General features: G+C 53.9%; 1 long non-coding RNA gene across 1 annotated transcript; it reads left to right on the forward strand.

The window, feature by feature from the left end:
• The first annotated feature begins 5373 nt into the window (after nucleotides 1–5373).
• LOC135288502 (uncharacterized) lies at nucleotides 5374–7430 on the forward strand. Its single transcript, XR_010351567.1, has 5 exons — nucleotides 5374–5493; nucleotides 5742–5891; nucleotides 6110–6226; nucleotides 6843–6977; nucleotides 7263–7430. It is a non-coding gene; the product is annotated as an uncharacterized LOC135288502 (long non-coding RNA).
• Nucleotides 7431–18450: the final 11020 nt, after the last annotated feature.

The raw sequence follows: 18450 nt of genomic DNA on the forward strand, positions 1-18450 counted from the left end.
TTCTTCCCTTGTGCTGGGCGCTGGTTGGGCAGCACCTCGGGTGCTGTGTCCAGTTCTGGGACCCCAAATTTAGCAAGAATTGGAGGGGCTGGAGTGTGTCCAGAGAAGGGCAACAAGGCTGGTGAAGGGTCTGGAGCAAAAATCCTGTGAAGAGAGGCTGAGGGAGCTGGGGTTGTTTATCCTGGAGGAGAGGAGGCCCGGGGGAGACAAGGTGGTGTCAGGGCACAGGTTGGACTTGATGATCTCCAAGGTCTTTTCCAACCTTGCTGATTCTGGGATTCTCTGAAACCACCCTTGCAGCAGTTGCACGATGAGCCCTGGGCCCCCTCTTCAGAAGCTCCAGCAGCCCAGGTGCCTCAGCTTCTCCTCCCAGGCCCAAAGCCCATCCTGTCAGTCCTGCAGAGCCTCTGCAGCTCCTCCTCACTGCCCAGAACAGGGAGCCCCAGAGGCAGACACAGCAGCCCAGATGTGCCCCCCTGGCCTGTGGTGCCTCTGGCAAGGGAGCAGCACCAGGCACTGCAGGAGCCTGCAGACAATTCCTGCAGCACTTGGAGGATGATCCTGCTCCCCAAGGGACGTTCCCATGGTGCCAAGTCAGGAACTGCAATGGGGAGTGGGGCCAGAGAGGAAAGGGCAAACAGGGATGGGCTTTTTGCAGGGGAGGGAACAGGGATAGGAAATAGGAAGAAATTTGTACCAAAAAAAGGGGGGAAAAAAGCAAAGGTGAAGCCAAGGAAATGCTCAGGGCAGTTTGGGGGTGGCTGTCAGGCAGCCCTGGCTCTGAGCAACAGCATCTGCAGTGGGACCGGAATCTCCCAGCTAATGGGAACAAAGTTTCTGGCTGACTGCAGAGGCCAGGATAAAGCTGAGTGGTTTCCCTGGTGTCCCCCAGCTCTTCCTGGCCCCAGGGGCTGATGGCATTTGTGCTCCCTCAGGTTCATGTCCCCACAGCAGCAGCATGGGGGTGCTCCCGCCTGCTCTGTGCAATGCAAACAGGAGCTCCTGAGCCAGTGCTGCCGTGGCTGTGCCTGCAAGGATGCGGCACCTCTGTGAGCTGGGGGAGAGGCCAGGGCTGCAGAGGGGGGATGTTGTTGGCAGCTCCATGAGGATGCTCTGGGACGCTGCCCTGGGCTGTGCAGCACCCTGGGGATGGATCAGCCCCTGCTCTGCTGCTCCTTCCCGTCTCCCCCAGGGCCCTTGCAGAGCCCCAGCCATGCTGTTTGCCCCCAGCCTGCCCACGGCCAGCCTGGGGCTGCTCACCCTGGGGCTTTTCTGTGCTGAGCATTGGCCTGGCCGTGTTCTTGAGAGAGCCTGGGCAAGGAGCCTGGAGCCCCCAGGGCCTGGCCTGAGGCGTCAGCGCTGCCCCAGCAGTGCCCATGGCCTGTCCCTGCTGCAGCCCCGGCACTGCCACCCCCAGGACTGTGCCCGGCCCCGAGAGCACTCAGGCCCTGCAGCAACACCAGGGCCACCAGGGCAGCGGGGCAGGGCCACGGCAGCAGCACTGGCAACACCAAGTGCTGCTGCTGCTGCTGGGCACAGCTGCTGTGCCAGCACTGATCTGCCCCCAGCTCTGCACACCGACATTGCTGCTGCAGCTCCAGAGAAGGCAAGAATAGAGGGATCTCTGCAGAAAACTTTGCTGGGATATCCTTTAGTTCCTTTAAAACCTTTGAGACTGCAGCCCCTCATTGGCACAGTCTGTGGCCACAGGGAAGGTGGAGAGAAACAAAGTCAGAGATGGCAGAAACAATCGTCTAGCTTTAGGAAGAATATTTAAAAAGGAAAACGACAGGGAAATCAAAGAACCAAACCAAAAGAGCTAGAAAAGATGACTTTTATTACAAGTGATTGCCGAAATTGGCAATCACTTTAATGCTTCCTAGGATGTCCAGTCATCAGTCTCCACACTGCAGCCTTGAGCTCCTGGTTCCTCAGGCTGTAGATGAGGGGATTCAGGGCTGGAGGCACCACCGAATACAGAACTGACACCAACAGATCCAGGCATGCAGAGGAAATGGAGGAGGGTTTCAGGTAGGCAAGTACTGCAGTACTGAGAAATGCATTTCTCCTGCATTTTCCCTTTTCAGATTCTTTCAGTCATCTCCTGAGAGGTACAGTTTGTTCTGGTGCTTTTTATGAACTGATTGTACTCTTGATTTAGATGGAGACTGTGGAATTGTTTTCAGATGTAGAAGAATCTGGACTGGAGACAGAAACAAACTCCCGCTGTCAGCCCATTTTCATCTTCTAGATCATTTTCAAGATGTCCTTGGGGGTGTTGGAATGATTATCACACAGCTCTCCACTTCTGGCTGCAGGCTCTAGAGTTTCTTTCTCTGCATTCAGTCAGGCTTGCATTCCCTAAGAGTTCTTGGTAGCCTGTCATCTTTTCTTAGGGTAGAACAGTAACAATGAAAACCTTACCAATGGCACAACTGCCCAGCCCACAAGGAAAAGAAAAGAACAAGCTGTCAAATTCTTCAAATATTTCTCCTGCTTTGCTGCAAGTGTTGTGCTGCACCCACAGTGTGGAAAGCTGCAGTTGGTGGCACACCTTGTGACAGAAGCTGCACCTCGTTCTCCGGGAAAGGTTCTTGGAAAAAGCAAACAGGACTGAGGAGAAGATTCTGGAAAAACTGAAAGAGCTTTTAAGAAATTAAATGAAAATTGAAACAATTCAAGACGTTTTTCTTGATTTGTTTTTATGCTCCCCTTTTCCATCTTGCACTAGTTGTCCATCCCATTAATTCCAAACAGATCTCACTTCTAAGATCACTTCTAAGATCCATGAGTTGGCAAGTTTTAGACATTTTAAGATACCATGACCTACACACACTTTGGCTTCCCCTGTTTTTCTTGGAAATCAATGCTGGAGAGGTAAGTGCAGTGCTTGGGTCAGGTACAAATTCTGCATTCAGGGAATGCGCTCTGAGAGTGTTTGACCCTCAGCAGGGACAATGCACAGCAGTGACCGAGGGGATTCCTGAGCCACTGTGCAGGAGTCCAGACTCTGGCTCTTGGCTGAACTCGGCAAAGTTCCCGTGTTTGGACAGGCTCAGGGGCTGCCCTCGGGGAACGTGGGGCTCGGGGCGGGGGCGAGCGGGCAACGGACAAACGGACACGGGGACAAACGGCCCCGGAGCTTCAGTTGCAGCAGCGGCAGCAGCGGCAGCAGCAGCGGCAGCAGCGACAGAAGAAACTTTAGATTCTCTTCTCCTCTCCCTCTCCCGCTGCCCCGTACCTCTCCCGCTCTCCCTTTCCCGCCGTCCCTCTCCTCTCCCCTCCTCCCTCTCCCCGTGCCGGGCTGGGCCATGCCCCCGGCCCGCCCCCGGCCCCGGGCGGGGCTGCCCCGTGCCCGCCCCCGGCCGTCCCGCCGCCGCCTGGCCTCAGCCCGGCTCTGGCCGTGCTGGCGCTGGCGGTGCTGGGCGGGCGTCAATGCCTGGGGCTGGGGCGGCATCGCCGGCTTTTGGCTCCGCCTGGCCCGGCCCCGGCCCCGGCCCCGGCCCCGGCCCCGGCCCCGGCCCCGGCCCCGGCCCCGGCCCGAGCCCGAGCCCGGCCCCGGCCCCGGCCCCGGCCCCGGCTCCGGCTCCGGCTCCTCCCGGGGCCCGCGGAGGACACAGGCGGCGTTGCCTCTCCCGCCGCCTCCGCTGCGGCTTGCCCGGCCCGAGCTCCGCCGCTCGGCAGCGCTGCCGCCGGCCCCGAACCTCCCCTGTCGCGTTCCAAAAACAGAACGCCGGGGGATGGCCGGGCCGGGGCGGGTGAGGGGCGCTCGGGGGCCGTTGCTGGCCCCGGGCCGAGCGCTGACAGCCGCGTCCCGCCCGCAGGGAAGGCGCAGGAGGCCCTGCAGGAGCACTACCGCCTGGGTTCCCTGCTGGGGCACGGAGGATTCGGCAGCGTCTGGTCGGCGACGCGGCTCTCGGACGGCGCCCCGGTGAGCGGCGGGGCCGGAGGCGGGCGGAGGAGGAGGGGGCGCAGGAGGAGGAGGACGAGGATGGGGCTGGCCAGGGCGGGCATTGAGCTCAGCCCGCTGGTCCCCTTGGCTTGCAGGTCGCCATCAAAAGGGTGCCACGGAACCGCATCCGGCACTGGAGCGAGCTGGTGAGTGAGCCGGGACAGCGGGAGAAGCCGGGCCGTGCCGGGCGGGGATGAGCCGAGCCCCGGCATGGTGGAAGCCGCCAGGACGTCTCGAGGGAGAGCGGGCGTGGGGCCAGCGCAGGGCGCAGAGCATCCCGGGCTGGCTGAGGGGTTGCCCAGCCCTGGCCCGGCATCAGCCCCACTGACAGCATCGTGCTCCTCCCGCAGCCCGACGGCACCAGCGCTCCCCTGGAGGTTGTGCTGCAGGACAAGGTGTCCACTGGCTTCCCAGGTGTCGTCCAGCTGCTGGAGTGGCTTGAGCTCCCCAGCGACATAGTGATGGTGCTGGAGCGGCCAGAGCAGTCTCAGGACCTCCTGCATTTCATTCGGGCATGGGGGTTCCTGCGCGAGGAGGTGGCGCGGCAGCTGTTCCGCCAGGTGCTGGAGGCCGTGCGGCACTGCACCAGCTGCGGGGTCCTGCACCGTGACATCAAACCAGCGAACATCCTGGTTGACCTGGCCACCGGGCAGGCTAAGCTGATTGACTTTGGCTGTGGCACCTACCTGCAAGACACAGCCTACACTCACTTTGCAGGTGAGCCTACACAGGGCTGTGCTCCCGCTCCTGGCATCTCATGGCCCAACATCTCTCAGCCCAAGCTGGCTGTGGCAGCGGGGATTCTCCCTTTTGCTGCCACTCAGGGGACTGAATCTGCAGCTGAGTTGCTTTAGAGCAGGGCTGGGTGGGAAGCCAGCTTCCAGCCCTGCTGGCAGCCTTTGCCCACCACTGTGCCCAGGACTGGGGCTGGGCTGGGGCAGCCAGCCTGACAAAAACAGCTGTGGGTGGGGGTAGCAGAGAGGGAGGTTGGAACCTGTGTCCCAGCCAGTTTGTGTGCAGGCAAGAGGAAGGGCTTGGACTGCTCCACTTGCCCTGTTTGTCTTGGCTTTATAATATGTTTGGGGCAATGCAGGCAGGGAGAATGAGGGCATGGTTTTTCCCCAGCACGCAGTGGGTATTTCCTTTGCATGTCCTGGTCAGGCCTAGCCAGGGCTTCCACTGTCCCCTTCCCACACCAGTGGCTTCTTTTGCAATCCCAAGTTTGTACACCAGTCCCAGATGCTGGGGAGAGGGCAGTGGTCACCCTGTGTGCCACTGCTGCAGCCCCTGCCTGCCCAGGGATGCTGGGGCCAGGCTCTGGGAGCAGCAGCATCCCCCTGATGAACTCCATCTGTATTCCACAGGAACACCATCATACAGCCCCCCGGAGTGGACCCGCTTTGGCTGGTACCATGGCGAGCCAGCTACCATCTGGTCCCTGGGCATCCTGCTGCACGAGATGGTCTGTGGGAAGATGCCTTTCAGGAGGGGCTGGAACTTCAGCTGGGGCCAGCTCTCACTGCCACAACGGCTCTCTCCAGGTGGATCCTCTTCTCTGGGCATGGGTGCAATACCAGTGCTGGGAGACAGCAGCGGGCTCGGGAGCATCACGCTCTGGCAGCTGCTGAGGAGGTGGCACATGTCCTGCTCTCCCCCAAAACCAAGAATTGATGGGAAAGTTCAGGCCCAGCTCTGAGCACATCCAGCATGGCCTGGGCATGGGAATAGTGGGGCAAAGCCAACAGGAGCCTTCTCCAGCTGACGGGCAGTTTCTGGTTTCTCTCCCCAGAGTGCCAAAATCTGATTGGGTGGTGTTTATCCATGCACCCCTTGGCCAGACCCTCATTAGAAGAGCTGTTCTGTCATCCTTGGATGCAGGATATTCCTCTGCCCTAGAAGAAGGGAGAGAGCCACAGGCACACTTTGATCCAGGGCCCTGGTAAGTTACAGCTGCACACATGCCTTGGCAATGAGAAGCAAAGGAACCCAGCCTGTGTCACTGCACCAGGGTCATGGGATGGGAACACACAGCCCTTGTGCTGGAGCTGAGCTGCTCTGCCCAGCCCTGGTGGCTGTCATCCAAGCAGGTTTTGCTTGTCCTGGTTCCCTGACAGCTGGGGCCCTGGGCAGAGCCCTGACAGCCTGGTCTCACCCCAGAGAAGGAGAAGGAGCTCCCAGAGAAGCTGTACCGGGTGGGGCTGCTGCTGCAGGAGACAGCGAGGATGACATCAAGGATGACAACCTCTTCCTCAACCTGGCCACCAGCAGTTGAAGGTGATGCACTATGATTGTGGCACCTTCTTCAAAGCCAAACTCCACAGGGAGTTTGCAGATGAGTCCACACATGGGGAAATGCTCCCAGCTTTGGGCATTGCCCAGCCTGGCTGGGAAGCAAAGGTTGCCCCTTTGCTGGGGCAGATGGAACTAAATCTTCAGTCAGCTGCCCAGCTGCTTTTTTGGCAGGGCTGGTGGGATGGGCTGGAGTGGGTACAAAATGGGAGTGGGCTCCTGGCCCTGCCAACAGCCCCCAGCACCCACCGTGCCCCGGGCTGGGGCTGGGGCTGGGGCAGCCAGCCCGACACAAACCCCCGTGGTGGGAGCAGAGGTGGGACTCCAGAACCTGTGCAGGGGCTGCTTTGCTGTGCAGGCAAGGAAGGCCTTGGGCTGCTCCACTGCCCTTGTTTGCTTTGGGATCATGGTTATTTTGGGGGCCAGTGCAGAGGGAAAGAGAGAAAGTGTGGACCTCCCTCACCCATGGCTGGATTTTTCCCTAGCATGTAGGGGTTGGGCCTTCCTCAAGGCCCTGACAGAGCTAAGAGTTTTGACCTTTCTTCTTCTTTTCCCTTTTTGTCTCTAACCTCTTTTCAACAATTTGTTTGTTTTTTTCTAGAGGAAGCATTCTAGGTGGTCCAGTCTGGATTGGGAAGTGCTTGGGACCAGCTGCAGCGTGGATGGGCCGTGCCCTTGGAGCAGGCTGAGGACATCGTTTGGGACCAGCTTTTCTTCCAGCCGTGGATGGCGTGAGGTGGGTGCCCGTCTGCTTGGCAGGGTGGGATCAGAGCTTTTGGGAGATGGCAGCGAGCACAGGAGCATGCTGCTCTGGGCAGCTGCTGAGCAGGTGGATGTGCCATGGCTGGCTGCAGGCTGGGCACATGTCCTGCCCTCCTGCTCTGCTCTCAAAGGCAGCACTGATGGGCAGCTCTGGGCACAGCTCTGAGCCTGGCCAGCACGGCCTGGGCACCGTGGGCAGCTGGGACAAGGGGACAGGAGCCATCAGCTGACGGGCAGTTTCTGCTTTCTCTCCTTGCAGCCAGGCTCTGCGGATGCTGAGGCTGCTCTGGGCTCTGCCAGGGCTCTGCTGGAGCTCAGCACCGGGCTGGAATCAGCCAAAGAAGAAATGGTGTCACCTGCAGCACAGACTTGCTTGAGCATTTTGACAACACAGCTCAAGTTTGCAGCGTGGACACCTCCAAGGGAAAACATGACACCTCCCAAAAATTAAAATTGTTCAATACCTTCTGAAATCAAATCAATCTGGGATGACTCCAAATGACATTTTTCAGCTTGCTCAAGATGTAGCTCAGCCCTTCTCTGAACAGTTCTCTCCCCCACCTGCCTTTTACTTCTCAACTGCTCCCTTTTTTCCCCCAGTGAATTCCCAGCCCATCGCAGTCTCCTTTACTTGCTGGCCTTCCGTGTTGCCCCTGACCACAAGGAAGGCCGAGCCCCAGGCTTAGGGACTCGTGCTGTCACTGGCTGAGGAGCAGCAATGTCTCAGAGGTCCAGTGGGATTTTAGTGTCATTCAGAGCCACTCTCCAGCCCTCAGCTCTCCTCACTGCTGAGTTCCCACTCCCTTTTCTTCATCCTTGCAGCAGGATGAGCTCTGTGAATCCCCTTGAGCCTCCCCACTCTTCCCAGCCCACGCAGCCACCTCAGTGAGGCTGAAGCTCAAGCTTCTCTGTCTCCTCTGGCACACCAGTCCAGTCCCCTGTGTGGGGAGCCCCAGTCCCAGAGCACAGCACACAGCAGTGCAGTCCAGGCTGGAGCAGCTGCCCTGCAGCCCTGGCTTGGCTGTTTGTGGCAGCTGAATGCTCCCTGTTTCCAGCTGTCCCTGCAGGATGGCCCCGGGGCAGAGCCCAGCCGGGCTCCCACTGCAGCCCCTGGAGCTTGGGGCAGACAGTGCTCCCAGAGCTGAGGTTCATGGGGAGCACCCGCAGCTGTGCCTCGCACTCAGTTTTGGAAAGATTTGTGTTCTCGTCTCCTGCAGCCTGAGGGGAAAACAACCTGTGCTGCCAGGCCAGCACTGCCCCTCTGGACAGGGACAAAGCTGAAGGGCTTTCCCATTCCAGAGGAGCTGGCACTGAGCCTTGGCAGGGCCTGGCAGGGCTGGAGCCGGGTCTGGCCTGCTGTCCGGGACTCGCTGCCCACCAACCGCCCCCACCCGCCACGCTCCATCCTCCGGGACAGAAGGGTCTGTGTGTGCCAGGGGCTCTTGGATGTCTCTGTATCCATGTACAGAAGGGTCTGTGTGTGCCAGGGGCTCTTGGATGTCTGTGCATCCATGGACAGAAGGGTCTGTGTGTGCCAGGGGCTCTTGGATGTCTCTGTGTCCATGGACAGAAGGGTCTGTGTGTGCCAGGGGCTCTTGGATGTCTGTGCATCCATGGACAGAAGGCTCTGTCTGTGCCAGGGTTTCCATAATGTCTCTGTACCCATGGGTATGGGATGAACATGGACAGTGAAAGTGTCAGTCATGTTGCCTGCACACTCCTTCCTTTGTACACAAGACAAATCCATGCACACCCCCAGGTATGGATATATTAATAGGATATGGATGGATAGGGATTTCCCACAGAGCAGTAACTTTAGCATAACTCACCATTTAACTCGTGGCCAGGGGATTTTTTCCCTACTCTGTGGGAGAAGATGTCCAAGAGCTGAAGGAGCAGCATTCAGAAGCCGATTCAGGATTTCTAGGTAGGAAGTGGAGCTCACAACCATCCACATAACTCGCCATATTCATTGGGATGGGCTGCTGCTTCTCTAGGAATTTGGCCCAATGCAAACATGAGACTTGGAAAAATCCCAGCTCTCTGTGGGTTTGTGTGAAAGGGGGAGCAGCACAAACACTTTGTGCCTGCCTGGGGGACACAAGGTCCAAGGAGCTTTGGTGGCAGAGGGTGATCTGGGCTGGTGGCAGGTGAAGTTGCATTCTATGACATTCTCAGAGTGGCACAGGACAAAGGTGCAAGTAGCCCCAATCCCACTGATTAAGTCCTTGGAGTGCTGCACATCCTCTAGGAAAAGCTGCTGTCAGACAATCTATTGGGATTTATAACTTTCATTTGCAACACTTTAAATCCAAATTTCAAACTGCAATATTTTTACACTCAAGACACAGTAATGCATAAATGCATAATAGATCTTTCAATTTCCTATTGATTCAATCACAATTTAAAATAACATAATATTGCAAACAAAACCCTGAATGTTTTAAAAAAGGGATGCTGAGGTCAGTAAGATGAATCCATGCCATCAGAACATTTACAGAGTAACTGATTTCTCTTCTTGAAAAGATCCATTGCCTCTTAATCCAAAGTTACCGAAGATTTTCAGTACACATTTGTTTTTTTGGTTTTATCTTTCATATTTTTTATTTTCTTTTTTGTCCAGTGTTTTTAACAGAGAAGTCGTCCTACAAAAGGAATGTACAGCAAAATGAGAAATATTTCTGATAAACAATGAAAATGTAGGCTCCTCCTCTGTTTCCTTTTCTATGGATACCCTGAAGAAAAATATCTAGCAGATATGAGCAGAGGTGTGAAGTGTTTCATTTGGACTGAGCTGGAGATCAGCACTGCTGACATCCTGATCCAGTCAAGAGCTGCAGAATTCTTTTGCAGATCTCGAACCTTGTGTTTGCAGGCACAGCACCTGCAGTGCTGACACACCAATGCACGTGAATAACTCTGTTATTCCCTCTCAGAATTTGGGCTCTGCCCCAGCACGAGGTGCTGCAGCCCTTTGCTCCTGGTTCCCGTGTGGAGCAGCTCCCTTCCTGCTGGCTGAGCTGCTCAGGCAGAGCCCGGCAGCTCCTGGCCCTGCAGGGCTGAGGCTTTTCCCCACTGCTGGGCACAGGCTGATGGAGCAGCACTGCTGAACACGGGCACACCCAGAGGCACCAGGAGCAGCTGCCTTTGGCCACCTGAGGCTCCAAGGCCCAAACTCTGAGCAGCCAGGGCTGGAAGAGACTCGCAGGCTCCCTGTTGGCTGTGCTGCTCCACTTGTGCCCAGCCCAGCTCTGCCTGGGGCAGAGGGAGAACAAGGGGCAGCTCCCTCCCAGCCCAGCCCAGGGACCCCTCCAGCCCCAGGGCTTGGGGCACTGTCAGCACCTGCTGCTCCAGCCACCGCTCCTGCTGGCCCTGACAGCAACACCCAAACTGGGACTGATCCCGAGGGAGCAGCAGCAGGGCCTGGATCTGATCCCTGACTCTGGGCCAGGGCTGGACAAATGACCCCACAGCAGCAGCAGCAGCAGCACATGGAGCTGACTTTCAGCACAGCCCCTGCCACTCTTCCCTCCTGTGTGCAGCGGTGTCACAGCAGCCTGAGGCACCTGGGAGCCCCCAGTGCCAGCGGGGACTTGAGATGACAGCCCTGGGCTCCTGGAGGTTGTGCAAGGAACAGAGGTGAGGACTCCCTGTCCATGGGGAGCTTCCAGATGGAAAAGGCTGCTGTGACCAGGCAGCTCCAAGGGCAGAGAAAGGAGGGTCTTGACCACTGGATCTGAGCCAGTCCCACAGTCCTGGGCAGCAGCCACTGAGCCCTGGGGGAACAGAGGGCACAGCAAGAAGGACAAAACCAGGCGAGGTCAGAGACTGGAGAGAACCAGAGCCAGTAGCAGGAACAGCTGATTCACTGCACTCTTAGAAAATGCTCTTGGCTGGTTCAAAGCACTGAAGGGCATGAAGGGCAGAGAGGAGGCCTCACCAAACAATGCTCCTGTTTCCACACCCTCCCCTCTCTGTGTCCCAGAAGGAATTTCATGGACTGTATTCAACTCTCCAAGTCATCTCGTTCAGCATGAGCAGCTTAGCACCAGGAGCTGAAGGAGCTGCCGCCATAGGCCACAGGAGCTGAGCAAGAGGGAACTCGTAGAGCAAAGTAATGCTTCTCAAATACACCTAGCTAAATGCAGCGGATAGAATAATGGAATCACAGCATCCTTTCTGTTGGAAAAGACCTCTGAGCTCATCCAGTCCAGCTGTTCACCCAGCAGTGCCAAGCCCAGCACTATACCACGTCCCTGAAGTGCCAAGGCCTGGCTAACAGCCCTGAGTGAGGCCTGAGCAGCAGGCCCTGAGCCAAAGGTGACCTCTGGATGAACCTTCCAACCAAAGGTTATCTTTGTATCTGCTCACTGATTAAATATGCATGGTCATTAGCATTGTGATAGATGTAGCCACTCCTTAGTGAAACATGTATTGATCATTTTGTATTTGCAAGCCAGACAAGGCCATGAAATCTGACATCTGTCCTTGTTTGGGGCTGTAGGATCAAAGTCAGCTCCCTTGGTTCCTCCTTGAGCCCTGGCCAGGCTTTGGGAGGGACCCAAGAGGAGGATGAAACCAGATGTTCCCACACTGGAAGTGCTGTCAGTTTGTTCATTCAGCACTGTCAGAGCTGGGCCCTCTCACAGCGAGGCTGGAGCCTCACCTGTGGCTGGAGGCACCTGCAGGAATTCCCAGTGTCCAGGAGTGGCTCTGCAGCCCTTGGCTGTGACAGCTTCCCCCAGCTGCTGTGTGGATCTGGGGGATGCTGAAGTCTGAGGGTAAATCATGCTGGATCTTTCTGCAAGCAATCTTTGGTTCTGATGATTGAGTGCATTGCTGAGCTGCTCCTTTTGTGATCCTTTGCTGCTTTGAGCTGCAGTAAATGACACCGATTCCTTCAGTTGGAGTCTGTGTCTTTGGTGCTGACCCTGCCCACTGGTAAAACAAAACTGGCAGAGTCTGGCCAGATCAGAGCAAAATGTCACTTGTGAAATGTAAATATGAGGAATCAGTCCTGCCCGAAATTCCTGGTTTTCTTTTCTTTTTCCTTTTATTTCTTGGTAAAACAGAAACCATGCCCTAAAAAGAGATTGGAGCAGTGAGCAAGCACTTAAAAGTCTTTTAATGCCAGATGTATTAAAATGCATCCAAAAATTGCATATGCAAAAAGGAAAAGAACTTGTGGGTTTGGGAAGACGAAGATTAATTTTGTTAACAGCACATTGGAAACAGCACCAACTGAAGGAAGAATTGGTTTTGGAATGCTCCCACATAGAGGGACAGAGGAAAGTTTAAATCTTGAGGTCAGGTTCATTTGTGCAAGTGAAACTATTTACTATTAATATTAATATTATTATATCACACAAACAAACCTGAGCTCAAGACACAAACCTTTTTCTGTCACTTCATGTGGGAGTGTTCCAACAACAGTTTTTCCTTCTGTTGGTGTTGTTTCCAATGTGTCATTAACAAAATTCACCCTCGTCTTCCCAAAAACACAAGTTGTTTTCCTCTTCCCATAAAAAATGGATAATGTGAAATAATGTTGAAAACTGTAATTTGTTAGCTTTGGCTGCTCACTGTAACACTAAATACCCTACAGAAAAGGACTGGCCACGACCCAAATGTCAGTGGTAAACTTTGTATATTGTGTGTAATGAATAAAGGAGGACGGGATGAAATTGGGTATTTTTATAGGGTTTGCTGATACTGTGATGCAGAGTGCTTTTTCTATTACTGTGAGAAATAAAGACATTAAGACTTCTGGGTTTTTCATGTGCTAGACAATCCACAAGCTGCAGGATTGATTGAACAGGTGAAGGGGTTGTTAAAAGAGCAGTTGACAAAATGAGGAGATGGGAACCTGTCCCCATGGAGAACCCATCTCCCAGGTGTGCTCCAAGCCCTTAACAATGGCCCACTGGGGAAATGGAAACCCCTGGCTGTGCATGGCTGCCCCCAATTTATATTAGAGCTAAATCAATTATTACAAGAAACAATAAGTGATGCAGTGAAAATGTCCAATAGCACATACTGTGAGCTCCAACCAACACAAATGAGGCTCTGCAGAACCACACAGCCTTGGATTATCTGCTTGCTGGCCAGGGAGGAACCTGGGCTATTCTAGGGCAGGAATGTTACAGGAATGTCTGGCAGTGCTGGGTTTGATATCCAACCATCAGGAATCTCCTTGATAGAAAGATCAGGAGGAGAGAGGCAGAAAGGAGAAAATTCTTCCTGGTGGGATTGGCTCCCAAATTGGAGGCTGCTGTGAAATGAATTTGTGGCAGTCACTGTCATCATTGCAGCACTTGGTGTGTCATGATTCCATGTTAGAGTTGTTGTGACACCTTTTGCTGGAGATGGAGTACTGAGACTTGTCTAAAAAAAAAGACACAGTCTCAAGAAAAAAGGGACATTTGGTAAAATAACAGAGAATAGCAGCTAATTAAGCAGGTTTTAAAAGGAATGCAAATTAGAGCTCTGAGTAATGAACTTGAGCAGTATTTCATTGAAGAACAAGAGGTGACGCCTTTATGCCTGTCATGGTTTGACCCTGGCACAATGCCAGGGCCCCCATGAAAGGTGTATTTTCAAAATGGTTACTGTGAGATGTGACCCGGAAACAGAACAAAGCAGGCTCCCACCTGGGGATGGAGGGATAAACACAACACTTGAATAATCTACAACACAGAAACATAAGGGAAAAAGAAAAAAACAGACACAACAATCCACAATGGAACACTCCCAAAACACTCCTCCTCCCCCTAGTCCTCTAACATTCAAATCTCAGTCCAATACCCTCCTTCACACATGCTCCCCCCAGTTCATCCGGGGAGAGGAGTCTCCCTCTAGCACCATGGTCCTTTCTCGGAAACACAGTTGGAACTTCTTGTGCTTCTGTGTCACACGCGGCAGCCGCCCCGAGAGAATCTGCTGTGGTGACCATTTTCTTCCTATGTCCAGCGCTCTCACTACCGGCCATGGATCCAAACTGCTCCTTAGGTCCTTTTAAGAATGCATCACCCAGTTTTAAGAAGTGGCCGCCTCTTACCATTTGGGACACCTGTCCCCCCTATATTTTTATTCTCTTGGGGTCTGGGTCTCAGGAACAGAGATCTTTCGCTGAAGGCAGAGGGCTCCACCACACTTTCCCCCTTTGTCTTTGTTCTCTCTATTTCTCTTCGCGGCCTTATCATTCTTGGCTTCCGGCCAACTGCCTCTCTCAAGGTGCAGTCTCTGCATTATTGGAAGAAATTTGTTTCGCTCGTGGCTATGTGAGAGAAAAGTTCAGATAAAGCCACTCCAATCATCTCTTCCATCTAAGGTACTCGCATCTGCTGGCATTTTCTTCAACTACTCAAACCCTTTCTTCTTTCTTATCCTCTGTCCTCTCTAAACTCACAGCTGGGGAGGATCAGTGTTTTTACAGCTTCCATTGTTTCAATACTAAAAGAGTTAAAAGCTCAGCCCGGTCTCCCAGCGGCTGGGCACCTTGCGCCCCCGCGCTTCTCCTCCTGGCCGTGGTGCCAGCAGGAGATATCAAATTCCAAGCCAGCACAGACTCTATCACTCTCTCCCCGGGGGGGCTGCCCAAACCGTCCCAGTTCTCCTCCACCCCTGCCTCTTGCAGGGGCTCCAGCCTCTCTCCCCACAGGCCGCATGGCCTTCCCCTCCACCACCCAGACGCAGCTGGGCAGGGGGAAGACGTCAGACCAGCTCACCTGCCTGCCGGACTCCAAAGACGGAGTTTCTCTCCGAATGCTCTGCTTTTAACCACTGTGTGTTCTCAGAGGTGTATCCAAATCCCAGTGGCCACACCAGGTGCCAATTTCAAATCTGGCCACTGATTGGTTTGACCATAACCCTTCCAAAAACTCACTTCCAGGTCAAACCAAGACAAACACCCACCCAGGAAGTGCCCTACAATTCCAAGGTCAATCTTTCCTCTACAGCATGGGTTTGCTGTCAGAGTCTGCACGGGATTGTAAAATCACCAGGAGAAAAGTTCTTTTAGTTCTTTTAGTTCTTTTAGAAGTGAGTTCTTTTAGTTCTTTTAGAAGTTCTTTTAGAAGTGAGAAAATCACCAGAACAAGTTCTGCTTTGTCACTACCTCAAGACTTTGAGGGAGAGGGTTTGTGGTTCTTACTCACTCACAGGGGTGCACAACAAGGGTTGAAACAGTAAAAATAGCCCAAACCCTTTGGAAATTGGAAGGAAAACCTGAGGCACTGGGAGCTAGCAGCTCAGAAACACGTGGCTTTTTCTCCTCTCTTCTACCTGAGAGCTTCCTGGGCAGGGGCAATTCTTCCAGTTGCATCACCGTGGCTATGGCTAGCAGGGGCAGCGAGCAGATGGATTTAGCTTCTCCTGCCAGCCCCTGAAATGCCAGGTGTCATTTGTGTGCGCTGAGGATTCTGTTTCAGACTCTGAACTTGCGCAGCTGCTCCTTGGGCGCTGCTGGCCCGCAGGCGCAGCGGTGCTGCAGCAGCTGTCCCGCACACAGGGAGGGCTCTGGAGCCTCCCCAGGGCCACCAAGGAGCGGAGGAGGGAACGTGCCCGGGATCTGCTGCAGTACCGTGGGGTTGTGAGGGATCCTTCGGTCTCTTTGATGGGAGAGGGAATGGGGCAGATGGAATCAAGATGAGACAGGGATCAGACAGCCCCACGCCAGGCAGCATTTTCTCCTCTGAGTGCTCCTCTGGGTTGAGCGAGCTAGTGAAGCCTGCAGAGCAAATGAGACCTGGGAGTGAGGGAAGGGTTGGTTGGAAAGGAGTCAGATAAAGCCCATGTGGGCATTTCTCCTGCCAAGGGGCTCCTGGGGAGACAAAGGAGACAAGAAAGATGTCTCATCTCACAACATTTCCTGGGATATGCTTTTGTGGTTGCCTTGGCAGTGTTAGTGATGTCAGGTTATTGGGAAGACTCTATGATCTTAAAGGCCTTTTCCAATGGAAACAGTTCTGCAATTCTGAACTTCCATTCCTGCTTTGAAGGATGCAGTCCCAAATAGACACATATTTGTGTTTTTAAGGAATTTAGCATCTACCTTTCCTTGAAAGTAATAGGAATCAGGCTTTAAATGCTTTCAAAACACTTGAATTCTTTGCTCTTAAGCTGTGTGTTTGAATTGAAGTGCTTTTGTCCACAAAGGCTGGACCATGGGATGAATGCAGGCAATTCAGTTGCAGTGGCACTTGTTTCACCTGCTTTTCTTCTTCCTTTCCCCATGGGTGGCCAATTTGGGAGTATTTGTTTTGTACTTGGAGTTCTGGCTTCAACTTACTCATGGATGTGCAGTAAAATTTATCTACCCCTTTCTACTAAAAAATGCTTGCAGACTGGTGGGAATTGCTAGAGACAAGGCTTACAAACCAGTCCCCAGTACGATTAGCCCAGTGTCCCTGCTTCAATCCAGTTATGCCTGTATTAAAAAGGAGCAAACTATTCTAACTCACTCACCCCCTCCCTCCCCTTTTTTTTTTTTTTTTGGTAGCTCTTGTAAGGAGTCCTTGCCATTCCAACTCTTAGTTATCAAATGTGTGAAGGCACAATACTGCTGTAGCAGAAGCCTGAGTTCAGTGAGAACATGTCCAAAGCACTGGGTCCCAGCAGCAGTGGGCACGGTGAGAGACTTGGCTCTGCTGCCATGGCCATCCAGCCATGGGGAGAGCAGCTGCTGGGGCTTCCCCCATTCCGCCAAGAGCAGTCTGCCTCCAGCATGTGGACTGCATGGCCATGATTTGGAAAGAATGTGTAAAATGCATAGTTTGAATGTATTTTGATGGTGTCTGACATCACCTGACTGGAGCAGTTTGGTAGGCAGGACGCCCTGTGGGCAGGGCCATGGCAGGGATGGGTGGCTGGCACTGGCACTGGCAGTGTTATTTTTCCAGACAGGCTCCTGGTACATCTGCAGGAGAGGGCACCAGCAGCTGTATCAGCCCAGCGAGCAGCAGCACATGGAGGAGACCCTCATCTGCAAAGAGCCCGTCACCCCCTTTGCTTTCTCCCAGGGCAGCACAAGATGATTCCGCTGGAGGTGAAGGGCTGCTGCAGCCTGGAGACTCCTTCAGCCAGCACTTGCTGCAATCTCGTTCCTGCAGCTGTGCCTGGAGGATGTTGGCCTGCAGAGGTGGTGCCAATGTCCAGGAATGCTGCTTGGCCCAGAGAGGCAGTGTGTGTACAAAAGCTGCATTCAAAGCCCTAATCACCAGACCCCGGAGCCACTGGCAAGGGCAGCAGCTCTTCTTCATTCCATGCAGGAGAGAGCCCAGCCTTGGAGCCTGTCCCTGGGGACAGGGAAACACTCTGAGTATAGGTTTGAATTTTCAGGGACAGTCCAAATGAGAATTGTTTTGAGGCAGGTGTTGTAATGTTGGGTTTGGGTATGTCTGCAGGAAAGAAAGCAGGAATAAACCCCTTGCACAACAACGGAGAGCTTTGCATGGCCAATTTACACCCTACAGATACACTGATCATGTCAGCCCACTGAACACTGGGGGCATCTAATGCAGAGATCTTTGAATAGATAAGAGAGATGAGACTTGAAGAATAATTTTGCAGATGCAGAAAAAGGGATCAGAACCACGTGTCCCGTGGGTCAGGCTTAGTTCTGCTAAATCAAGCATGATTAGTTTTATCTGCTCTGTTGGAGAGTATTTTAGAATGACCTGCCAAGTGCTATTTCTATGAAGAAAATTTTGAATTGTCAGGAACTGCCAGGGTCAGAAATGTTTTGAGGAAGATGATGTTTTTGTTGGGTTTGGGTGTCTCTGCAATCAAGAAAGCAGGAAATAAACCCCTGGAACAATGAAGCAGAGCAAAAGTGGAATGTTTGGATGGTCAATTTGTTCCCTAAAGCTATCAGCCAGCTGAATTGTGGGCTCATCTACTGGGGAGTGCAGAGCTGCTTTTACTTCCACCGCCTGGTGCCATTGTTTGTGTCCCAGCACTTTGTTTGATGTGAAGAGAAATTAACCAATTCCCACACCAACCAGCTGCAACCCAGAACTGAGTGGGAATTCCAGAAATAAAGGACTTGAAAAGTAGCTTTGGAGAGGGTTTACTTCCTAGACAGTGTGAAACCCTGAGGCGTGGCCAGGCTGGGCTTAAGGCTGGCTGCCCTTGGGAAGGGAAGGGAAAGGGATGGAGTTGGGGTGGGGTTTTGCAGCCATGGAAATGAGAGAACCACGGGCTATTGCATCACAAAGGGGCAGCCCCATGGGCTACTGTGTCACAAAGGGGCAGCCCCACGCTGGGGCTGTGAAGGCTGTGAAGGTTGTGGCTGGCACGGCCGCAGCGGCAGCAGACGCGTCTGGCTCTGCCTCTCTGTGCCGAGCGCTGGCGATCGGAGTCACCCGGCCTTGTTCTGAGGCTGGGCACCAAGCTCCTGTCGCTGGCTACACTGAGAGTGCTCCCAAATTCAAACCCAGATCCTTCTG

Source organism: Passer domesticus, chromosome 33, assembly GCF_036417665.1.
Source record: "Passer domesticus isolate bPasDom1 chromosome 33, bPasDom1.hap1, whole genome shotgun sequence".
Taxonomy (NCBI): domain Eukaryota; kingdom Metazoa; phylum Chordata; class Aves; order Passeriformes; family Passeridae; genus Passer; species Passer domesticus.